This window comes from Equus caballus, chromosome 3 (genome assembly GCF_041296265.1).
Source record: "Equus caballus isolate H_3958 breed thoroughbred chromosome 3, TB-T2T, whole genome shotgun sequence".
NCBI lineage: Eukaryota > Metazoa > Chordata > Mammalia > Perissodactyla > Equidae > Equus > Equus caballus.
This window is the reverse complement of record NC_091686.1, coordinates 7,358,871-7,380,024: the sequence shown is the minus strand read 5'-3', so window position 1 is coordinate 7,380,024 and position 21,154 is coordinate 7,358,871. Positions and strand designations below refer to the sequence as shown.

General features: G+C 55.5%; 1 long non-coding RNA gene across 1 annotated transcript in view; it reads right to left on the bottom strand.

Annotated features, from left to right (window-relative positions):
• LOC138923360 (uncharacterized) overlaps window positions 1–19,266 on the bottom strand; it is a 36,748-nt gene extending 17,482 nt beyond the window's left edge. Inside the window, exon 1 of the long non-coding RNA XR_011436864.1 lies at window positions 19,007–19,266. This is a non-coding gene — a long non-coding RNA (uncharacterized lncRNA). The remainder of the gene's footprint in view (window positions 1–19,006) is intronic.
• Window positions 19,267–21,154: the final 1,888 nt, after the last annotated feature.

Genomic DNA, 21,154 nt, shown 5'->3' with positions numbered 1-21,154 from the left:
AGGCCTGGCTTAGGGGGCCTGTGTGCAAGGGTCTTCTGGTCAGTGGAACCTGAGGGGCTACACCTGAGGCTGGGCCCCTGGGCTTCTGAGTCCAACGTGGGCGGGGGGGGTGGGGTCAGACACCTCCAGGGAAGAGACTCCCGGCCTGACTGCGTCCCTTTGCCCCACCAGCCTTCAGTCCCTGCTGGGCCTTCTAGCGCCATAGTTGACCAGGGAAGCAGGAAGCCCCCAGCCAAGGCTCTGCTGGCCCAGTCACCTCCCATCTGAGCCCTGTGTCCCCACTGCCCAGGGAGGGGCGGGGGACCCACTCTCTCCCCTTTCAGGGCAGGCCGTTTGTATTCTCTCATGTGGTCAGTTTGGTGTGGCCCACAAGAGGAAACCCAGAGAGGCTCAGGAGGACGAGGTTATTATTCTCACAGGTTGCAGCTCGCAGGGCAGCCCAGCAGGCAGAATGGGCTGTGGCTGAACTCAGGCCACAGACTTTACTGGGGTTTCCAAAGGGAAAAAGCTAGACAGCGCAGGGTGACCAGGTGAGGAAGGCTGATTGCAATCATTTCGGTGGGCTCCGGGTTACAGGGTCTCTGGTTGCCTGGCCCCTGGGCCCGGGAAGATCAAGGAGAGGAATATTGCCTCCGGGGTGCAGGGCAGAGAGAGGAGGTTTGCACATCAAAGTCATGCTCCAGGTGGGGGCCCTTGCTGTCTCTGAGGGTCTTTTGGCTAGCCCAGGGACAGGCAGTCTCTCCCCAGCCAGAAAGGTTTCTTAAGATGTCAAAACATCAGAATATACAGAAAATTTCTATATATATATATTTATATAGCAAGTTAAAAATTAAATTTAAAAAATGAAAAATAAATTAAATTTAAAAATACGTATCAGCACTGGCCCATTAGCATAGTGTTAACTACATGCACTCTGTCCTGGCAGCCTGGGGTTCACAGATTCCATCCTGGGTGCGGACCTACACAGCACTCAACAAGCCATGATGTGGCGGCGTCCCACATACGAAATAGAGGAAGACGGGCAGAGATGTTAGCTCAGGGCCAAACTTCCTCACTGTGTACTTTGCAGTACACAGGCCCTAGTAAAAAGCAGGTGTCAAAGCTTCGCTCAGTTACGACACACGATCGGGGCGTGGCCCTTTTTCACAGGCTGGGAACTGAGGCCCAGGTACACTAAGAGCTCAGTGCAGGCTCAGAGCCCATAGGGGCCAGAGGGACCCCTGAGCCGTGGTCCTCTGCTGTTCACACGAGTCCCTGCACCCCTCCCGTCTCAGCTGTCCGTCTCTTCCTTTGCCTCCTTCCAGGATCTCTGGGGCTCAAGCCTTTCCGTCCCGAAAAGAGACCCCGAACTCAGCCCCGTGGAACCTGGGGACTCCATGTGCTGCCCTGACAAAGTGAGAACGGGCGAGTCTTCACCCCAAAGCCAGGGCAGCGCCTGATCCCAGAGAAGGAACCGGACGTCGAAGCCTGCCTGGCGTTGAAGGCAGATGGGAGGAGAGCACTCTCGGGGGAAGAGGCCTTGCCAGGCTCCAAACACACAGCGCTGACACTCCACCCGTCTCACCCGAGGCTCTGACCTGCTCCCTCTGTTTCGGGGCCAGCCTTTCTTCTCCACTCCCAGGCAATTCTAAAATATTGTCTTGGAAGATTTCCGTCCTCATAGGAGAAGAGGGGTGAGGCTCCGGTGGCCAGTGCCCTGAATTGTCATCTCGTGTGGGGCCACACCTTGGGCTCCCCCAAGGACTGGGTCAGAAGGATTCCCTAGAAAGCCCCCAGGACACAGGCTGGGAAAACAAGCCCCCACCCACGGCCCTCACTCATCAGGGAGCCCGTGGGTGTCCGGGAGGGCGGGGCTTCGGCACGCAGGGGAGGGAGCTGGGACCTCCCTCGGAGAGCTGTGGAGGCAGACACTGTGAGGCCTGAGGCCTGCCAGCCTGGGCTGCTGCGACCCTAATTTACCTCTTACTCTAGAAAGAGAAGGGGCTTCCTGGGCTGTGGAGAGGGCTCCCCCTCCTCTCCATCCTTCCCTCCACCCTCCCCCCAGTCAGGCCTGGAAGCCTCCAGGAGGGAGGGCAGGTAAATCTTTGGGGTCCGGAGAAGGAGAGAAATTACAGGAGGCCCTGCCGACGCCCAGGCTGCCCTGCAGGTGAGAGCAAGGCTGGGGTAGGGGCAAGAGAGTGAAGTAGTTCCGCCACCACCGCCAGTTAGCTCCTTCTAGCTACTTGACCTTGACCTCTCTGAAGGTCATTTTCCTTGCATGTAAAGTAGGGGAAATAATGACTTTTACCCCTGGGGACTGTTGGGAGGATTACAGGAGAGCGTTTGTGCGGGAGAGTCTGCTGGATGCCCACCAGATGTCCGTGTTGCCCTTCCTCATTGCCTACAGGCCCATGACTCTTTATTTGGGCAGCAAAGTGCCCAGATGAGAGACTGTTTCCTGGCCACCCTTGCGGCTGGGGATGATCCAGGAGATGTGAGTGGAAGTTATTGAAGCTGGTGGTGTAGTTTCCAGGAGCAGCCCCAGGGTCGGCCTCAACAGAGACAGGCCTGTTGCTCTTCCCTCCCTGCTTCATCCTGCCTCTTGCCAGAATGCAAACTTGATAGCTGGAGCTCCGGCAGCCATCTTGGAGTGTGAAGTGATCTTGAAAATGGATCCATATGCTAAAATTGGTGGAACCGAAAGATGGAGATGTCACACAGGCCCTGGACTGTGTATTTCTGGATTTCTTCTAAGGGATGGAGAATTAGCCACTATTTGCATTTGCCAGTGGTTCCCAAACTCTAGCGTGCATTAGAACTACTTGGAGGCTGGTTAAAACAAAGACAGCTGGGCTCCAGTCCCAAGCATTTCTGATTCAGCAGGCCTGGGGCGAGAGGCTCAGAGTTTTATTCCTAACACATTCCCAGGCGATCCCGATGGTGCTGGTACGGGTGCCGCACTTTGAGAACCACTGGTTCAAGCCACCATCAGTCAGGTTTTCTATCTGACGACGCAGAGCCCAGTCCTGACTTACACAGCAGGGTAAGGCTTCGCGCACTTTAAATGTGACTAATCCTTTTGCACAGAGATGAAGTGCTGGACGGACCAAGCCATGGGAATAATCGGCAGCTCGGGGGCTGGGAGGGAGGGCATGGCTGCCATGACGACCAGCCTGCGCACCCACGGAAGGGCGGCCTTGAGCTCGAGGACCCCGAAGGAGACTGGATTGTCCCAGGGCCGCCATGTGGGGAGAGGTGGAGGCCCTGCACAGGCCCATCACAGAGCAGCTCATCTCCCCCGAGTTCCCTGGAAACTTAACAATCTGCTCCATGATGAGAAAGACGCTGCTAAAGCAGGGACCATGTACAGCCGAGGGCTCTAGGCGTAGCATCCCAATCAGGCCTCATGACCCCTCACAGACGAGGAAACTGAAGCCGACAAAGGGTGAGTAACTTGTCCGCAGTGACGGAACACCAGTGAGCGATGGAGCCCACATGAGAACTGTAACTGCCATGCTCCAAATGCCTATTTAAGGCTGGAGTCGCCCCTCCACGGCCTCCGTGGCCCCGCGCTGGACCATGCTCCACTGTGTTCCCGGAGACAGGGAGCCGGAGGGCTTGGGGCAGCTTTGCAAGAGGGTGAGGGAGAGTCTGGGGCCAGCCTCCCCCCCTGTGTCCATGGAACCCACGCTGAGGGCAGAGCACCAAGCCTGGGGGGAGGGGGGTGGCCACTCCCCCCGGCAGGGCAGGTGGGCTCTGTTGACAGATTGGAAGCTATGCCCTTCCCGACGAGAGGGGTCAGTGGCCCCACGCTGCCAGCCGTTGCAATAAAATATGAAGATCCGAAACTCCAGGCAACGCTCTCCCCACTGAGTGATGACCTCGTAATTGGCTCTTCAGCTAGCTTGATTTATCAACTCCAACCTGGGCAGCCGGAAGAGGATGAATTAGCTCCAGGGGCCTGCAGAGGAGAGTAGGGTCCCCAGGAGCAGCGGGGCCGTGGGCGTGGGGCCGTTTGTCACCACCAGGCCCTGCTTAATTGTGGGAAGATGAAGCGAGGACGTGGCGGATGGCCCTGTATAAATCTTTTTAGTCTTTCGTGGTACAACCTGGGGCCTCGTCAGCCAGGAGGATGCCCCCATCTGGAGCGGAGCCCCGGACACGGACCTGCTCCCCTGCCCGCCACCACTTCACAGAAGACGCAGCTGGGGCACAGGCCTCAAAGAGGGCCCCTTAGGGAGGCACTGGAGGGCCAAGCGGTGTTACAGCTACTGGGGAGCCTGGTGCATACTGCAGTCAGAGTGTCCTGGGTTCAAATCCTGGTTCTGCCATTTACTGGCTGAGCGACAGAGGACAAGCCATGTAACCTCTCCCTGCTGGGCATCGTGGTTAAGAGCACAGACTCTGGATGTGAATCTGCACTCTGCACCATACCAGCTGTGTGGCCTTGGGCAAGTTATTTAACCTCTCTGTGCCTCAGCTTCCTCATCTGTAAAATGGAGCTAATAATAGTACTGAGCTTACAGGGCTGTGTTGGTTTCCCTGGGCTGTCATGACAAATCACCACACACGGGGGCTTCAAACATCAGACATTTATTCTCACAGCTCTGAAGGCTAGGACCGGCGGGGCCATGCTCCCTGAAGGCCCTCAGGGAGCTCCTTCCTGCCCCGTCACCTTCCCGGGGCTCGGAGTCTCTGGCTTGCAGCCGCATCCCTCCAGGCTCGGCCTCTGTCCTCATGTGGCCTCCCCCTTCTCTGCTCTCCTCTTCTGTCTCTCGCAAGGACACTTGTCACTGGATTGGGGGCTCCCAGAGGATCCAGGTTGGTCTCGTCTTAAATTCCTTAACTTGGGGCTGGCCGGTGGTGCAGTGGTTAAGTTCTCACGTTTCGCTTCTCGGAGGCCTGGGGTTCGCTGGTTGGGATCCGGGGTGCGGACACGGCACTGCTTGGCACACCATGCTGTGGTAGGCGTCCCACGTATAAAGTAGAGGAAGATGGGCACGCATGTTAGCTCAGGGCCAGTCTTCCTCAGCAAAAAGAGGAGGATTGGCCATAGTTAGCTCAGGGCTAATCTTCCCGAAAAAAAAAAAAAAGAAAAAAAAATTCCTTAACTGAATTACATCTGCCAAGCTCCCTTTTCCAAACAGTGGCACGTTCACAGGTTCCAGAGTCTGGACTCGCACGTGTCCTCCTCAGGGCCACCGTTCAACCCACTGCAGGGCTGTGAGAGAGTTAACATTTGTCAAGTTCTTCAAAGAGGGCCTGGCATATAAGTGCTACGCAAATATCGGTACGTGTGTGTGTGTGTGTATGTACATATATAATCTTTCTATATTATATAATATATTTAAATACATATTTTAACATATGTAATATTATACATTAATATATACCATATTAATGTACATGTTAATGTATATCTATTAACATATAAAATAGATTAATCTACACGTACATGTGTGCAAACACTGGAATATGTTTCAGAGAAGTCTGCTGTCGTGAGCATTAGCGGTGAGCCCACAGGAGCTGTCACTCGCTGGGGGAACCTCAAGATTCACGAAACGGGAGATCAGTCGTTATGACCTTGCACCAGGCCCAGGGACGAGGTGGGGCGGTCGCTCACCTGTTCCACAGATATTTATTGAGCATCTATTATCTGCCAAGTGCGTGTTAGGCACCAGGGATAGAGAAAGGGATAGAAAAAAGCCATCCCAGCTCTCATGGACAAATCGTGGTGGGGAAAACAAATAAGCAGGTAAATATACGATGTCATGTCAGCCGGCGATAAGGAGCAAGGAAGAGAGAGAAACAGCTGTGGTCCCAAATTGAAGTGTGTCCCAGTGGAGGGTGGACCCCACGGGCAGACAGATACACGAGTGGGCAGTCCCAGCCTCCCTTCTTAGCGGCTGCCAGTGGGGAGAGAGGGGTGGGGCTGACAGAGGAATCCTGGAAGGCTTCAGGGTGGAGGGGTCTCGAAGTGTGAGGAGGGGTCTACAAGCAGGAGGAAAGTGGGGTGGAGAGAGGCATTTTCCCACATTTTGATATGTGGCTTAAGTGTCCCGCCTGCACCGTCAGCCTCTGATTAGACCTTGAAATCCTTGAGGCGGGCAGGAGAGTAAGGCTCAGGGTGCGTGCCTTCTGTGCCAGGCATTGGGCTTGCCCCTGACATGCCTTCTCTCACCAGCACTTCACCGATGTGCCATAAGGGCAATTCTAATCCAGGCAATCTTACAGATGAAGAAACCGAGGTTCAGAGAGGTTAAGTAACTTGCCCAAGGACACACAGCTAAGAAACAATACAGAGATGCACATGGCTGGTTTGCTTACTTTATTCAGGTCCCCGCTCAAACGTGACCTTTCAAGGAGGCCTTCCCTGCCCACCCTATCTGAAATGGACCCCCTTTCCCTCCATACACTGTCATTCTGCCTTATTTCTCCCTGACACAGGATGCATTTGGTTACTGCCAGTCTCCCCTCTGGGAGCAGAGACTGTGTCTATTCTGTTCGCTGCTATAATACTGGTACCCAGAACAGTGTCTAGCACCCAGTAGGAGGTCAGGAAATAAATGTATTGAATAAATAATGATGTCATGAGCTGCAATTCTTTCTGACAACCCAATGAAGTAGGTAAACTACACTTCCATTTTACTGATGATAAAACTGAGGTTCAGAGAGGTAAAGTGGCTTGCCCAAGGTCACACAGCTAGCAAGTGTTGTTAGGTTTCAAAAAACGTGTTTTTGCACCATCCCAAAGACCGTGGATTTCCCCTACACCATGTTGCCTCACCCAGACCCCCCGAAGCGGTAACAGCCCTGGGGCTGCCAGCATCCCTGCACCCAACTCTGTCCCCAAGCCAGCCTGACAGAAGGTCCCTGGAGCGTGGTTTGAGGGCCCCACTCCCCCTCTCCAGTAGTGACAGAAAGGCAGGTCACTGGCATCAGAGGTCTGGTCCTAGACCAGTTCCCTCTCATTGAGCTGTGCCATCTTGGGCAGTCCTCCTCCTGTCTCTGGTCGTGGCCCTGGACCCAAAGAGACACCAGGAGCCCCCTGTGAGCAGGGGAGGGTCGGTGCACAGGCCTCTGAGCCCTGACTCTGGCTACAGCCTTCACCCAGGGCACCTCTGCTCTCTGGTTCCGTAGATCGGGGTTTCCAGGAAGACATCCCTGATGCACACCTGTTAGAGTAGCGGGGAAATGACAGCAAGCGCTGCGGAAGATGCGGGGCAGCTGGAGCTGTCACTCACTGCTGGTGGGGAGGAAGATGGTACGACCACTTTGGAAAACAATCTGGCGGGTTCTGAGACGGTTCAACACATACTTACTGTTAGACCCAGCAACCCTACGTGCAGGCATTTGCCAAAAGGGAAAAACACACGTTTACACAAAAATTTGTGCACGAACGTTCATGGAAACTTTATTTGTGATGGCCAAAAGGGGAAAGAACCGAAATGTCCCCCATGTGGGGAGTGGAGAAAGAAATTGTGGTCCCTCCGTACAATGGAAGACTTTGTTGTTGTCAGTGCTGAACGAACACTGACCCCTGCTGTCTCCTGCTGTTCCCCCTTCCCTCCTGCCTGGTCTCGGGGCCAGAAAACTGTGCTCCATCCCCAGGCCTGGGGGAGCCTTGGGCGTGGAGGTGGGGAGCTGGGGCTGCGACAAGAGCTGGCGTCCCGTGCTTTGGGGGCGGAGGACGTACTGGAGCTGCGTTTCTGTTCTGGGGGCTCCAGGCGCCTCCGGGCACTGGGGCGTGGGCCGTGCAGAGCCAGGGCGGGAGGCGCCGGCCCCCAGGACGCCTTCTACAGACCTGCCTTGTCCAGACCTCGCTGCGCAGGCGTGGGTGTGCGGAGGAGCAGGGCATCAGGAGGCTCCACAGATGGGGCCGCAGGAGGGGGCAGACGCATAGAGGCCACGGGCCCGGCCCTGCCGAGGACACAGGTTAACGGCTGCCGTCTGGGCCTCAGTCTCCCCAGCTGTGAGGTGGGAATGCCAGTCCCTGCCTTTCTTCTTTCCCATTTCCTCACTGTGTACCGAGCACAGGCATCCTGCTGGGCTCTGGGCATAAAGGGGTGGGCATTGGGGCCGGGGCCCTGCCCCCCCAGAGACCCACAGTGACTGAGGCTCAGGGCACCGGGTGGGCAGCCCAGGCCCAGTCTACCGGGAGGGCTCGACATTGGTCTACTGACTCCCTCCTGGCTGGGAGCTGGGGTGGGGTGCAGCACAAGCGAGGTCCGGGACTTACTTGGTAGCTTCTCCCTGACCCTCCCCTCCCAGAGCCCCCTCAACCTGTCCCTGGACGCTTGTTTGGATGAGGTGGCACCAGCGCTTCCCAGCTACTCTGGGGTGATCACGCCCAGGGAAAGAGGAGGCCCGCAGGGCCACGGGCAGTGTGAGCAGGATCGCGTACTTACATGTGTGCACTCGCACGCATGGGTGTTTGCACGTGTGGAGATACAGTGCATAGGAGTGTGTGTGTGCATGTGAGTGCCTGTAGCTGCACAACACAGCCTTGCACGTATCTGCTCCCGTGTTTGTGCGTGTGTGTAAGAAGGAGTGGACGCAATTGTGTGGCTCTCTGCACACATGCATGGCTTCAGCTGTGTGTGAGTGTGAGTGCCGGTGTGTATCCAGGCATGTGTGTGTCCGTGTGTAGTTGGATGCGTGCATGACATCATGGCCCGCATATGCCTCTGTGTTCCTGTGTGCGCACATAACCTGCTCCGCGTGCACTGCGACATGAGTAGGTAGCTCTGGAGCTGCAGGTGCACGCCACGTGTCTGTGTGCATCTGGGAGGGGCTGTGCGCTGAGTGTGTTCGTGAGTCCGTGATGCATGTTTGTGCGTGTGTGGTGAGGGCGGGGCTACCACTCCCCTCTCCACTCCGGGGGACCCTTGTCTAAGGGGCCGCTGCTCCACCTGCCACAAGCCGAGACCCCAGGCCAGCACACGGTTGCCTTCTTCCAGGGGGCAAAGCAGAGCCTCGCCAGGTGACAGCCGCCCCGGCAGGGCAGGGCCCGGCCAGGCACAGCCGGCCCAGCGCTGATCAGCTCCCTTCATGTGGCGGCTGGGGCCTATTTCTGTCCTGTTTGGCTCATCCTGGCCGGGTGTTCCCGTCCAGTAATGCCCTGTTCCCCCACCCGGCTATTTTGGCTGAGGAATGTGCTGTTTGTGTCTCAGGCAGAAAACCCAAAACCCCCATTATGGTTAGCTGTCCTGCGGCTTTGAGCAGCCACTCATTTATTTAAGTTTCTCCTGGTCTATATTTGTCGACGGATGACATGTTGAACTTGGAAGGCACGGGTTGGGGGACCGGGGCCTCTTTGGGGAGGCTGGGGCATCATCCCAGGCGTCCCCACTGTCCAGGGCAGTGTCTGACTTCTCCTCTAGAGGGAGCTGTCCGTTCTGCTCTCCTGAACCCCGCTGGGCTGCCCAGCACCCCCTGTGCATGGCTCCCCCGGATCTTTGGACTCCGGGTGTCGCCCAGGCTGCCCTCCCCTCTCCCTACTGGCCTCAGCTGCAAGCTCCCTTCCCCCTACAGCGTTTTCTAGATCCCCGCCCTGCACACCCATAGCGGCGTGGGGGCGGTTAGGGGACAGGATCTAGAACAAAACGGTCTGTTTAATCCTTGGCTCGCCACCACTGGCTGGGTTGCTGGAATGAGTTACTTGTCTTCTTTGTGTCTCTACCCCTTCCTCGTGAAGTGTGAGTAATACTCTATCTCCCTCATTTGAAGACACACAGTTTCACACTCTGATAGTGGCCTTACAATCAATAGTGTGGCATTGTCTCATCGGCCACATTTTTTTCTCTGTCTTAATGGTACATACAATAACAATGTGGTTTATAATTGCTGGTGTTTAGGATTCTATGAAATATGCAAGGACTAGTGTGGAAACAGATGGCACATTCCAATGTCACATTCAAATTAAGATAATATGGTAGGCCGGCCCCGTGGCCAAGCGGTTAAGAGCGCACGCTCCACTTCAAGGCCCAGGGTTTCACTGGTTCTGATCCTGGGCGCGGACATGGCACCACTCGTCAGGCCATGCTGAGGCGGCGCCCCACATGCCACAACCAGAAGGACCCACAACTAAAATATACAACTATGTACTGGGGGGCTTTGGGGAGAAAAAGCAGAAAAAAAAAAAAAGAAGAGTGGCAAAAGCTGTTAGCTGAGGTGCCAATCTTTACAAAGAAAAAAAAAAGGATAATATGAGAGGTTTTAATAAAGGAACACAGAGATGTGGGCAGGATTTAGGGAAACCACAGGCCAAAGAGAGAGACGGGGAGGAGGGGGGCGGGGGGCAGCCACAGAGAAAGGAGGCAGGAGGAGTGGGTTCAGAACCCTGACGGAGAGAGTTGGGGCAGAGGACCACAGGAAGCAGTGGCCTTCCACCAAGGGACACAGCCAGGCTGAGGCAGGCTACCTACTCCGCCATCTATTAGCTGCGTGACTTTGGGCAAGTTATTTAATTTATCTGTGCCTCAGTTTACTCATCTGCAAAATGGTCATAATAATGGTTTCTACCTCACAGGATTGTTGTCAGGCTTCAAGAAGTAAAGACACGTTTATAACACCTCCATACAGGCAGCCTGTTACTATCATCATCCCAGTGACGGTACCTGGAGTACTTCTTTCCACATTGGTGTTCCCAGCTGCCCTTTCCATCCTCCCTCCAAAACTGACTCTCCACCCTCCTGTCTGTTCTGTGAACTGCTGGTATCCCTCTAGTAAGGTCCTTTTTTGCCTGAGTCAGCTCAAGTTGATATCTGTAGTTTGCCACCAGAAAACCCCAACTCTACAGTGACACAGCAATGAAACAGGATGGGGTCAGGGTCACCTCCCCTGCAGACACCAGTGATGAAACAGCTGCCGCCCACTGCAGAACGCCAGCCCCCACCATCGCGCCCCAGCCAGCGCCCACAGGACCAGAGCGCAGATAACAGCTGCTGTGAGAGCCTCTGATGGACGTGGGAGCGGAAGGTCAAGAGTCCTGTTCCTTCCACTTTTCCCTCCTCTCTTTCCCCTTCCTCAACGCCCTAGTCCTAGCCTCGAATCTTCCAGAGCCCTGACTCCCCAACAATTGCGTCCACAGCCCACTTTAGGCCAAAAGAAAGCCCCCAGACCGTCTGTCACCCTCTCCCCTGCCAGAAGGAAGGAGACGGTGGCGATCATTGACGAGCCCCGAGGGAGCACTTGAGGGAGTTTGGTGTACGTCCGCCGTAGAAATTAGGGCTTCGGGTGGTTCGTAACCAAACTGCAACACCTCCCCGCTTCAGAGTCTGGAAGTTATTGGAAAATGATAGGCCCCGTGCGCCGCTGGTGCAAATACCATCCCTACATGCTGTGGGGTTAACCAGCGACCCGCCACAAGCTCACTGATGACGAGCGAACCAAACCAAAAGCGGTGCATAATTAAAACGTAAGAATAGCAGCAGCTGAAACCCAGGACCAGCCCGAGGAGCGCGGACGGGCCCCGAGCCTCTCGTGGATGACATCTCTGCCTGCGGGAACATGTGGGAGCAGTTTGCTGCGCCGCCAAGTGTGGCCCGGCGGCCGGCTTCTGAGCCAAATGCTGAGTCAAGTCTTCAGGGCGCTCTCCTAACCCGCTAATTTTCGTTTATAAATACCGAATTTCAGCAGCCCTCGTTGACTCGCCGGGTCTATTAGCGAGCAGCTGTCTGTTTATAGAATGGTGCGCCCTTCGCTGAAGGAACCCTCTCCACTGGCAAAATCGCTGTTTCTAGAGCCTGATGTCCTAGGGAAAATAGCCATCAGGTAACAGCCCAAAGACCTGGGTTCGAGACCCAGTAATACACGGTCTGAGGTTCCACGTCTCGTGGGAAGTCACGGCTGGGGCTGTGCCGGCTGTGGGGGTGGGTCAGCTGCCGCGGAGGAGGGATGCAGGGGCTCCTAGGGGCCTGGCGTGCGCCGCGGGAACCACAGGACCCCAGAGGACAGTGGATTCAACAGCTCAGGCATGTTTTCAGGGACCTGGTTCTCTGTCTCTCGGCGCTGTCTTCCCTGGCGTGGCTTCCTCCGCTGGGTGTTATTCTGAGGAGCAAGCACACAGGATGTGGTTGGGGAACCGCCTTGGAGAGGCGCTTGGAGAGAGCTGGGTGACAACACTGCCAGGCCGAGCCTGAGGGGAGAGAGGGCGGCAGGTTTGGGTGGGAGTGTCCTGGCCTCCTTGCAGGGCTGCGGAAGGGTCAGCAAGGCCGTCGGGGAGTCCAAGAGCTGAAGTGTCCACCAGAGGCGTCCCGCGTCTCCATGGAACCGGCCGTCTTAGCGTCCCTACCGCGCTCATCCATCGGCTGGGAGCCCCGGCCAGAGGAGTGGCCCGAAAGCGCAGCAGCCGGGCCCTTGGACCAGTCCTCGCCGTCCCTCTTAGCGGTCCGCAGGGGGAGCCTCGGCAGAGCTCCTTGGCGAGGCGGCTTCCCGCGCTTGGGCGCCTTCCTGATGGTCCTAGTGGCTGGTGTGCCCGCCGGGGCTGTCCTCCAGTGGGTGTTCTGGCCTCCTGTAACATATCCATTTCAGCATGTCCGCTTCCCTCGGCCTCATTCCTCCTCTGCCACCTGCCAGGGCAACTTGGGCACTTCCACTTGGCTGGGAAGCAGGCGCTGTTTTTTATAGGCTTCTAATAACCGCCCCAGTAGCCAGTTTGCCCCACCCCCGGGGTCCTTGCTGGGGTGTGAAATTCCCAGGCCCCAACAAAGTGCCCTCAGGTCAATGAATTCTTGTTTATCTGGTTTTATGCTCCAGCCCCCTTGAACAAGAACCTTTAAACTCAGCCCCAGGCTGCTGCCTGTGCCAGGACACACTGCTAATTCCTGCATTTCTTCAGCTGCACAGCCCGTCCCTCCATCTCAGGCTCAGCGTTGATGTGGGATTTCACCCTAGTTGCCAGCCTAGCAGCTGAGCTTCCAGGGATGCGCTTGTGGCCTCGTAGGGGAGAGGCTTCTGTGGCATCTGCCAGCGCAGAGGAAGCGCCAGCTCTTCTTAGGGAGGGAAGGCCCCCCTGCAAGCCCCAAGGGCCCAAGGGGCAGCAGCATCCACATTCTCCAGGACGTCCATCCAGATGTCCCCACTCTGTGTTTCAGGATCCCAGGTTTTCCCAACCAGGATCCTGGCCTTTGAGTGCCAGAAGCACCTTGGCATCGCATCCGGGAGTCTCCTGAGCTAGGTGCCTCTAACACTGAGCCCCCCAACTCTTGCTCAGCTCGGTCTGCCCCCAGGGTGAGCGATGAAGCCCTCCATGGGAGCCACCTCCAAGGCCGTCGGTCCTTTACTATTCACTGCCTGTGAGTAACTGAGTGTCTGTGATCCACCTGCGGGCTGAGGGGTCGACAGAACTCAGCAGTAACCAGCGGACTGCACTGTCTTTGTGGGCCTTGCTCCCCTCATGGTTTTCAAATGCCTGCACCTGCCATCGTGCTTGCACAGCATTCGCCTCCACCAGGACCATTCCCGGGTCATCCCCCGGGAAATTAGCAACTGAGCCACCACTTCGTGCCACGGGTCATCCCCCCACTGACCAGGACAGCACCCTCTTCTCCCACCAGGCACTGGAGGAGCCAGCCCCAAATCTACATCTAACCCCCTGGTTTCTCAGGCCAGTCCTGGTGTCACAGGAGTTAGTCTCTGACAAGCAGACGCCAAGGAAAAGAATATCGGAGAAGTGTCCTAGACTGCCGTGCAGTCTAAGCGGGGTTTGACAGGGCCATCACGGACTGCTCAGAGGAAGGGGCCTCATGTGGTACCTGCCACACACAGCCACAGGCTGGGAGCAGCGGGTGGGAAGTGCAACTTTGGCCTAAAACTAGTGATGGATTTCAGAGCAGCCCAGACACGTGCCACCTCTGAAGCACCAAGAACCCCGCAGAATGCCACCTGCTCACTGGCTCAGATAAGCCAGGGTCCCCTCCAGGAGTCAGCATGGAATGGAGGGGTCCTGAACAAGACCTGTGCTCTAGGAGGAAGGAGAGAGCAACAGGGCTGGGCAGGCCACAAGCAGTGTCCACTACAGCAGCGACCTTAGAGAGAACAAAACCCCTTCTTCTTACAGACGAGAGAGGCAGAGGTCTAGAGTGAAGATGGGAGAGAGGTGCCCGGGGTCTCACTGTGACCTGGGGCAGAGACAGGCCTGGGGACCCACATCAGACCCCTCCCTCCTGTCCCGGGAGCCTTGGAGCACCCAGGGCTGAAACAGGCCAGGGGGCCTGGGCCCTGCTCCTTCCTGAGCTGGCCGCCCTTCTCAGAGTTCTCGTCTCAGTTAGCCATTTTGGTTTCCGGAGCCCCAGCGGGGGTCTGGCCACGTCTCCCTGGATCAGCACCCAGAGTGACCTCACAGCCAGCCCTGGTGAGATATTTTTAGAGCGATTAAATGCAGCAATAAAGCCTCACTTTCTCTTAAGGCCCATTTCCTTTTTCTCTACTAAAAGGAATAAAAACCCATCCTGGAAGGCTGCCTGACACCCTCTTTGGGGGAGGAGGTGAGACCGGACGCCAGGCAGTGCTGGTCAAGGTCAGGCGGAGTTTGCCTGTGGATCCTGCATGAGGCTTGTCTGGTGGAGCAGCCCCCCCCACGGCCAGCTCTCCAGAAGATGTCCCAGTCCCTTCCGTCCGCTGTGACCTGGGCCCCAGGGCTTGTTCAACAAACGGGGCCAGAGGGCCGAGCTTCCTGGTGCAGCTCAGGAGGCAGCATCAGCTCCATCTCACACGCGCCCCCGCGAACTCCTCTACGTCCCTGTGGACCCCCAGAACGTCGGCCCCTGGGCATTTTCTCTTGCTGGGTGAGCAGAGGGTTCATTCCACCCTTCGACATTTGTTCTTGGGGTTGTCTCTCTGCAAGCTACCTGCTTCAAAAGAGAACCACCCTGGGGAAAGGAGAGCCAGTGTCAAAGTGACTTACTGGGACAGAGTGTTGAAGCAGGCCCGGAGGCATGGGTGTGAATCCTGCATCTGCCATTCAGAGGTGGAGTAATCCTAAGCAAATCTCTTCCCCTCTCTGAGTCTCAGTTCCCTGACGTATCCACCGTGCCCAGTTCTCTTTACAGGACCTCTCTGCAGGGGCTCTGGGGAGGACCGTGTGAGTGATGGGTTGAGACCGTGCTCTGGAAGCTGCGGAGCCGCGCTGGTCAGGCCAGGTCAGGCTGTGCTGCAGGAACAAGCCTAAGTCCTCAGTGGCTTAGCGTGTAATCATTCCTCTCTCGTGTCAAGTTCTCTGGTTCCATCTTTTGGCTTCACTCACAACTCATGGCTTCCCAAGTCACCACGGTGGGGCTGTAAGATCTGGAGGGTCCACACCAAACTTTAAATGCTTTGGCCCTAAAATGACGCTCGTCCCCGCTACTCACAGCCCATGGGTCAGAGTTAGACTGTGGCTGCATCTGATGGCAAAGAGGCTGGGGAATGGAGGGGAACATATGACTGTCTGGGGAGCTGTCAGTGTCCCTGCCACAAGAGAGTGCTACTGTTAAGGGGAATTATTGTTGTTATTTGTAATGACGACAGCAAGAGCAGCTTTCTCTGACTCTGGCTTATTTTTACTGGGATCAGGAGCAGGGATGGTGGGGCAGTGAAATTGCATATGGGCCAGGATGAGGGTCATGAATGCTCAGGACAAGAGGGAAGGAACCAAAGAAAATATTTGGCCACTTGAGTGGGCAAATATGGAGTGAGGGGGAGCACACCACCCGGAATGCATTCTCTGCTAGATGTAAGTTGGCCCTAGGTCCTGAGGCATCTCCTGCCCAGTGCCAGGTCAGCACCATCGACCTTCAGGGTCTCACTAGCACCCCAGGGTTCCCACCAAGGCCAGCCAAGGTCCCTGGGTTCTCAAACTGTCTCTGACTAGAGACTGGTCGTGGACTTTTGTTAGATGTGATAAAAGCAAATTACTAAGGGAGTGACACAATCTAGAAATGAATCTAGAAAACAACAGCCCAGATGAAACACTCTAGAAAATAACCCAGTCAACATAAAATAATTTTGAAAATTTTCTAGAAAATAATAAAATCCAAATAAAATAATCTGGAAAATAATCTAGCGGCTCAAGAAATGAAGTTACTGTTGTGAACGTTTGCAAACTACAATTAAAAAACATCACTAGCGGGGCTGGCCCCGTGGCCGAGCGGTTAAGTTCGCGCGCTCCGCTGCAGGCGGCCCAGTGTTTCGTTGGTTTGAATCCTGGGCGCGGACATGACACTGCTCATCAAACCACGCTGAGGCAGCGTCCCACATGCCACAACTAGAAGAACCCACAATGAAGAATGCACAACTATGTACCGGGGGGCTTTGGGGAGAAAAAGGAAAAAATAAAATCTTTAAAAAAAAAAAAAAAACGTCACTAGGAAAAAGAGATGAAGAACATCTCGGTTTGTCTGAATCCCATTCGACGAGCTGAGTCCATTGATCAAGCCCTCGGATGTGGTTGCGATGTCACATTGCTACACGCTGAGCGCTCCTCTCGATTTCCGAATATACCTCGTAGCAGACCAGTTACAAAGCTTTGTGGCTTGGCGCTGATCCCAGAGCACACTTTAGCGGTCCTGCTTTTGTTGCAAGCTCTTGGTGGGCAGAGCCTGCGCTTCCCTAGGAAAACGTGGGGATACCCAGTTGAGCAGCCCTCAGCGTAGGAGATACAAGACCCCGGGGAAGGCTACCTGATGAATAATGGAGCCCTCCAAGGGAATGTGCCAAGGAAAATCTCTCCAAGCCATTAGTGGAATGCTGACCCCCAGTCAGAGCCGTCCCCCTGAGGGTCATGTTTTGAGTTTTCCTCTCTGCACATTCCGGGTGCCCCTATGCCACCCGTACCCATGCACCAGAGCCCCTCACATGCATTTATGGCTTTTGCCTACTCGAGTCTATATTAATTAAAGAGCATACTCAAGACAGGAGAGCCAAGTATCTTATTTCATAAAGTAGATAATGTGAGAGATTTTAATTTACAAGGAGAGCAGAGACCGGGGTCTCTCTGCAGCAGAAGGAGCTGTCGAAACCTTCTTAGTTTCTGAATCTGATAGCTCAAGACTCTCTGAGTTGCCATAAATTCTGATAAAATGTCTTCCTAGAGGCAAAAGATAATTTTTATAAGCTTTTGGAAGGGACTAATAAAGCAGTAATCTACCGTCTTCCATTATTTAAAGACCTGGCTCTAGGGACGTGATTTGTAAGGGTTTTTATATATAAATATATCGACGTATATTAACTATACGTCTCAATCCATCACCCTGTCTGGAACAGAATCGTGGCAGAGCTTTGCTCTCCCCAGGACTGGTCTCTGGCCTCGGTTGGAGCTGAGCCCCACGCCTCCAGGAGAAGAGACCGAAGGTGATAGCGCCAGCACTCTCCCCCTCCCCCACCCTGCACGAGAACCTGAGGGCTCCAATTCGTGTCTGACACGCACGATTCCACCATGAAGGGTCTGGTGGTGATGAGGGCGGCTTAGTCATCATCTGACAACAGACACATGTTGGGGATTTTCCCATCTGCCCCTTGCCCGAGTATTCTGGCGCGGGGGTTATCGTGCAGACACCAGCCTGAGTATCCAATAACAACAAGCTTAAGCTCCGAGCCAGAGAAGGCAGCCCTTGCATCTTACTCCAAGAGCCCAGGACCCCTGCTGGGTGAGGCAGAGCAGATTGTCGAGGCTGTGGGATTTGTGTGGCTTAGTCTGCAAGAGCACTTCCCAAAGTCTGTGAGATGCTACCGGGCATCTATGATCCAGGTCCCTGCCCATCAGCCTCCCTGCCTCTCTTAAGCCAAGAGGGCTTGGATAATGGCGAAAAGCTGGGGGAAGACGTTCCTTAAAGGGACAGAGGTTGTCTGCTCCTATTGGCCACATTTCACCAGTGTCTTCTCACACCCTGAGCCCCATCAAGGGGACCCAACCCTGGGAGGAGGCCAGAGAGAGTGCTGGTATTTCATCCATGATCTCTTCTCCCTTCGACCTCATGGTCTGTGACCCCTGTTATACAGGCAAGGAAACGGGAGCTCAGCTTCATGAGGGCGCAGTCAGAGCCAGGATTCAAATCCAGGTCTGGCTGACCCCACAGGCTTGTGCGGTTTCTACTACTAAGGTTGACTTACAGATAAGGATTGAAAAAAGAGAGAGGGAGGGAGGGCTGGCATCACTTGAATTAGGCCCCTGGGCTGGTTGCAAACTGCTATGCGAGAGGAGGACAGCATTTGTATGGGGAAATAGTCCCCACAAGTGGAGAGCGGGCGCAGAAGACCCTCTGAGACTGGGAACAATCCATGAGCGACCCTGAGTGGCAGCTGGCCGGAGAGCCCAGGCTGAGGGCTGGGAGACTAAATTAGAGAGAGGTCTGGCAGTGGATTCCAAAGCAAGAGGTTTCCTCAGCTCCATGGGAGAGAACGGCCCCCAGAGACTCCTATGGCCTCCCCAGCCAAGACTGGACCAAGTAGTAGTCGTGATCCTGGTTCAGGCCATATGGCTGGACCTGGAGCCTGGACCAGCTCTCAGAGCCTGACACTTAATTTGCAGCCACTGCTCAAAGAGCCATTGGAAGGCTTCAGGGCTCCGGTATGGAGACCTTGGGGGGCATCAAGATCCACCCAGGAAGAGGCGAGAGGGGAGGAAAGAGCTGCCCGGTGGTGTACACAGCAGCCACTGGCTCGCATGCTGTCCAGACCGCCTCCTGCAAAGCTCGCATCCCAGCTGCGTGCGGCTCAGGGCACCGGCAGCAGCTCCCTCATGATTCGTGGACGTCCAGATTTCCTGCATGGCAGCAGCAGCCTCCCAAGCCTTGCTTCCACCCCACCCCCTACCACCTTCAAGAATTGCACATCTTCCCAATGCTCTGGATTAAGACCCTCCCTCCTGGAAGGCCCCAGAGCAGCTCCTGGCTGCCGGGCTACACCCTGATCAAGATGCGGGGCGGGGACAAACCCAAACCGCCTGACAATAAGATTCTGTCACCCAAAAGAGTGGGAACTTAATTCAGTTCTGGAAAACCAAGGTTACCCTCTTTACACACCCGAGTATATACACTGATCGTCGTACCTGCTACATATCTTTGAGGTAGCTGGGGTCCTCGGTGGGGGAGGGGGTCGGCACCTCCTACCTCATCACAGGTCTCGACACTGCCCAGGGACTGTCAATGCCACCACTGACCATCGGCAAGCCTGTGAGGGGGCAGGATCCCCATTCAGAGCATTGGAGACGTGGGTCTCCAGGACACAAGTCGCCAGAACCAAGGGCTTCGAGCCTGCGCCCGTCTGCTCAGGCCGCCGCAATGAAGCCCTGAGTAGGCCACTGGAGCAGCAGAGATTTACTTTCTCGTGGCTGAGGAGGCTCAAAGTCCAAGATCGGGGGCTGGCACAGTCGATTTCCGGTGAGAACTCTCTTCCTGGCTCGCAGACAGTGTCTCTCTCCGTGTCCTCACATGGCCTGGCTCTGGGGTGCACGGGGACACGGAGTGGACTCTGTGTCCCTTCCTAGAAGGACACTAATCCTATAGATCAGCCCCCACCCCAGGACCCTGTTTAACCTTAATCACTTCCTCAGCGGCTCCATCTCCAAATACAGCCACCCTGGGGGTTAGGGCTTCAAACATGCGAGTGTAGGGGGAGCAAACCCTTCGACCCGCAGCAGTCCTCCAGCTGGTGCTCGCTCTGTCACACTTGGACACTGAACACAGTTGGGAAAATGTCCGAGGAAAGTGGGATGAAGGCAGGAGGATGTGGGGCGAAGGCCTTTGCCTACTTTCAGCCTGAGTCAAGAAGTCGCACTCCCTTCCGAGCCTCCTCCAGGCAGACACCCCCTGCAGAGGTCACACACAGGCCACCTGGCTGGCTTTTGCTTGGCTTGCATAATAACTTTTAGAATCTGAATGTGTCGCCAAATATTTAAAGATTGGAAGGCTTCCCGTAAAAACCTGAGTTTCCGGCTTCTCTTGAAAAATCAGAAGCTCCTCTGTCACTGGGGTTTCATGTCAGCACAGCAACCATCGGCTGAGCTCGGGAGAGGCCCCTTCTGAGGGGCGTCTGACCCACTCTCTCGTTCACCCCACTCCCTCCCACTGACCCGCCCTCCCTGCGCCCCTCCAAGCACACGCTAGCCCCACGGGCGAGGGAGATGGGCGCCCAGGAGCAGCCCGGCCTCTGTGGGCTTCTCTGCAGAGGCGACGGCACAGTGTGGGTCCCCTTTGATTCCAGGGCTGCCCATCCCATGGCCAGCTGCTCCCGCCCCCGATGACAATGTTGCATAATTCACATGAAAGCGGATTAATATACAGTCAGGAAATTCAGACACTCGATATGACTTCTAAGGGCCTCTTTATTTGTATGAAAAAAGACATCATCCCAAAATATTCACTTCGCCTCCCCTCTGGGGTTTCGAGATCATCGCCCAAGACCCTGTCCCACCGACCATTTGGACAATAACCAAAGAATCCTGTGGGCCGAGGGCGGGCGGCTGCCTGGGTACCCCATGCTGGCGGCAGGCACCCCGAGGCTTCCATGTGAAGGGCCCGATCTTGCGTTTATTTATTATTCAAAACTGAGGCTCTAGCTCGGAATCTTTGGCTGTTTCTTGGCTCCCATCTGAAGCCTCTCCCACAGCCCAGCTCCTCTGATCATCCATCCGTGTCGGGAAGTTTCCGACACAGGAGGTGGGCCTGTTGCCCCACAACGAGGCTCAGCCCTGAAAAAGCCAGCGGAGGACATGCTAATGGATTCCGCGTCCACCCAGCGGCTCCCTGCTCAGCTGCGTGACCTTGGGCAAAACACTTTACCTCTCTGGGCTTTCCATGATTCCAGTCAAGTGGGGGTTTGCCACACCTCAGAAAAAGTTTATTGTGAGAGAGGATCATGAAAAATCTTTGAAAAACGTAAAACGAAATGTGAAAAAATGAACAGTGGTGAATAGGTCAGGGCCCCCAAAGGAAACAGACAGTGCACCCAAACAGGGTAACCCAAGGAGAGGTTAATAAAGGGGCTCTTTACAAAGCAGTGGGCAGATCTGGGACACTGACAGGGATGGGGCAGCACCCTGGGGTTGTATCTGTGGAGGTATAAGCAAAGGAATAACTGTCACAGAACCCGGGAGTGTTGACTGTACCAAGAGGCTGCCTGAGAGGGCGGACCGTCTTCAGGAGGGCGTGCGGCCAGCCCACCGCGACTTGAAGCTGGGAGCTGGAGGAATAAACAC